Source organism: Triticum dicoccoides, chromosome 7A, assembly GCF_002162155.2.
Source record: "Triticum dicoccoides isolate Atlit2015 ecotype Zavitan chromosome 7A, WEW_v2.0, whole genome shotgun sequence".
Lineage (NCBI taxonomy): Eukaryota > Viridiplantae > Streptophyta > Magnoliopsida > Poales > Poaceae > Triticum > Triticum dicoccoides.
Window position 1 is genome coordinate 662326149 of NC_041392.1, and position 3875 is coordinate 662330023.

The following is a 3875-nucleotide window of genomic DNA, read 5'->3' on the forward strand; positions in this document are numbered from 1 at the left end:
ACTTGCCCGAGATTCGATCGTCTGTATCATCGTACCTAGTTCAATCTCGTCACCGGCAAGTCTCTTTACTCGTTTCGTAATGCATCATCCCATGGCTACAGGGCCGGCCCTGGGGTATGGGCGACGGGGCAATGGCCCAGGGCCCAGGCGAGGTGGGGGCCCATGATGGAGTATATATATACTATAGCCCAGCAAAAAATAGGTCAATTTTTTACAAAAAAATTAAAGAAAAGAAATAAGAAGGGCTAGGCCCATCAGATAGCTAGCTAGCGATCGCTGCTGATCGATTAGCGAACGCGAAGCATCACGCGACTTGACTTACGCCCAGTTGCCAGTTGTTGCCAGGCACAGGACTGCTCGTTTCCTTCGTAGGATAGGTTTGTCATGCGCAGTGACGCCCTTCGGCCTCCTCGCTCCATCGCTCGGCGCTTGCCGCGTCGCCCTCGCCCCTGCCGCCGCTAGCCCGCTGCCCGCTGGTCCAGCGCGCCGCACGGCAGTCCGGCAGCCCGGCCATCCGGCATACGGCAAGGCGACACCGTGGCAATACGCATACAAGTATATTGTATACATCCGACTACAAGTCTTGAAGTCTGTAACACGTCCGTCCCCAATTCGTGAAGTACGTTTGAATGTTTCCATCCATGTTTCTCAGTTCCTGTCCATCCCCAAACCCCAATTTAACAATTTTAGTAGTTTATTTATTCTTTATTTAGTATGTACGTATTCAACTATACATGCATGATCCATCCTTCAATTTCGGTATGCACGAAATTTTAAAATTTTCTAATCCAATTTATCATTTTTTTTATTCTATGCACATGTCTAGGGTTCCGATCATCCTTGAAAAGTTGTTTGGTTTCTTATTCAATTCAAAAAATCTGAAGTCCTTGGATGATAGCAATCAACAGGAATGTTGCACTACTTTTGCAAAAGCTTATTCTGATCATAAATCATCTGATGTTGATCTTCATGATTTTGTCTCTGAGTATAAAAGTGTTGCAGGTAACTTTGCCTCTGAGTTATTGTTCTCGATGGAGTCATTTATATTATATAGTATTCAAATTTTAAACTAAAGATGTGTGATTGAAAGTTACTCTTAATAAGTTATAGTATATATAACGCACACGTATACATATATATGGTTTTAGGAGTTAGTACATAGGGCCCATGCCATCGAGTTCGCCTAGGGCCTCCCGAAACACAGGGCTGGCCCTGCATGGCTAACTCATTAGACACATTGCTTGCAAGGCTCATAGTGATGTGCATTACCGAGAGGGTCCAGAGATACCTCTCCGGTACATGGAGTGACAAATCCTAATCTTGATCTATGACAACTCAACAAACACCATCGGAGACACCTGTAGAGCATCTTTATAATCACCCAGTTATGTTGTGACGTTTGATAGCACACAAGGTGTTCCTCCGGTATTCGGTAGTTGCATAATCTCATAGTCTGAGGAACATGTATAAGTCATGAAGAAAGCAATAGCAGAAAAACTAAACGATCATTATGCTAAGCTAACGGATAGGTCTTGTCCATCACATCGTTCTCTAATGATGTGATCACATTCATCAAACGACAACACATGTCTATGGCTAGGACACTTAACCATCTTTGATTAACGAGCTAGTCAAGTAGAGGCATACTAGGGATACTCTGTTTGTCTATGTATTCACACATGTACTACGTTTTTGGTTAATACAATTCTAGCATGAATAATAAACATTTATCATGATATAAGGAAATATAAATAACAACTTTATTATTGCCTCTAGGGCATATTTCCTTCTGTTCAGGGGGACCCGAGGTGGGCACAACCCACTTGGGCACGCCTGGGCCTCCAGGCGCGCCCTGATGGGTTGTGCTCCCCTTGGAGCACCCCTCAAGTGCTTCTTCGACCCACTAGATGTCTTATGGTCTAAAAAATCTACAAAAAGTTTCGCTGCGTTTGGATTCGTTTGGTATTGATTTCTTGCGATGTAAAAAACATGCAGAAAACAACAACTGGCACTTGGCACTATGTCAATAGGTTAGTACCAAAAAAGACTATAAAATGATTATAAAACATCCAAGAATGATAATATAACAGCATGGAACAATAAAAAAATATAGACGTTGGAGACGTATCAGTTGTTGCTGCCAGGACGCACCACGCCATGATATCGATCGTTTCTTCTTGTGATTTGCATGAGTATATACATACGTGGGAAATGCAATCCATTGTTATATTATTGGTTGATCACAAGAATATATACTAGATCAAATAGGCAAAGATTAAATAGGTAATCCCTGTTATTGTTATTTTCTTGATTGAAGCCAGATCGACAAGCTTTGTTCTTCTTTTTCTGTTCATCCATTTCTTTTCTGATGTCTTCGCCCTTGAAAAGATGCCAACATTACCTAATTCCTCGCCACTAATAAAGATGAAAAACAAGGATCAATCCGTTTTGGTTACTTGATTGAAATATCTGCCCAATTTCAAGTTCTTGTTTGGAGTATGATCAGTTGGTCTCTTCGTTTGTTTTGATCTCTCTGTTCTGTTTGAGGATGATCTTTGAATTGATGTAGATTGACGCCCCTGTTCATCCTTGTTCTTCTCTTTTCATGCCCGGACAAATTGCTCAATTGGAGAGAAAAGTGCATGATAACGTGTTTAGAAGTAAAAATGAGAGATAGATAGGTGAATGAATCAACAGCTTTTCGTCATTGATGGTGAATCTGAGTATTTATACAAGGTGTAGGTCGGTTACGAGGTATATCGGTTAGGTGTTGGACAAAATCCAACTGGTAATGATGGTTTCTAATTGCTAATGTTGGTTCACTAATTAGCATGTGCTAATTAATAATAATACATGTGATAAATTTATTCCTAACAAGAATGATCTACTTGTGCTATCTGTTTTGGCATAGATGATAGATCCATACATGCTTGTGTGCTATCTGTTTTGAGTTGTGTGTTGCTTTAGATTATGACATTGATCCACGTGTGCTATGTATTTCACATACCTGAGTTTACCGTGGTTTGTAAATTGGATAAAACTAAAGACAAATTCAGCTTGTTAACAAAGTTTAAAATATCTTGTAACATGATCAATATAGATTTCTTATCAGAAGTATGGAGTGGATTCATGTTTGCGTTCCCCCTGTATTTGGGATGAAGGGACGCACTGAAACCTCTATCCATGTTGTACTTGAACAAGATGCATTTCTCAGGTTATATTCGAGCAGTACGTACAGTCGTGAGGCAAGGAACTTCACATCACCCTAAGCTTCCCCCGCCTGACGATTTTTTTCCTTATTGAGGTTTTTGACTGACTATTTGTGTGTTTTTGGCATGAAGGAATGGCTCCGTGGAGCACCCTGCCCGTGGGTTTCCCCTCGGAACAAACAAGATGGGCCGACCAACAAGGTTGGCCGGCCTGGATTCCGGTGGTGACCAAGTCACCCACTAGGTGGAGCGGCACACTGCCATGAGCGCCAAAAGAGGGGTATGTGACTGTCACGAATCTCTGCTTTCAATTCGGTTCATTAACCCTCGAAATAGGCTTCCCAGGGTTTTTTGTAGCACATATGTTCTACGTCTACTCATGTATTTGTGTATGAAAGGAAACCTTGCCCAGTTTGTTTTTGATCTTGGGAAGCATATTTTTGAGGGACTTTTCAGAGTTCATTACAAAGCATTTAAGAGATTGTTGTTGTATGTTCTTGAATGCTACCGATGTTTTCTCTCATTTTGCTGGGATTTGGCAAATATGTATCTGCCGATGTTGATACTCTCTCAATTAGTTGTAGTTGGCTATTGCTCTGGCTCGTTCTGGATTTACCAGACTGCCAATTACACTGAAACATACATGCCCTAATATCTGGTAGCTAA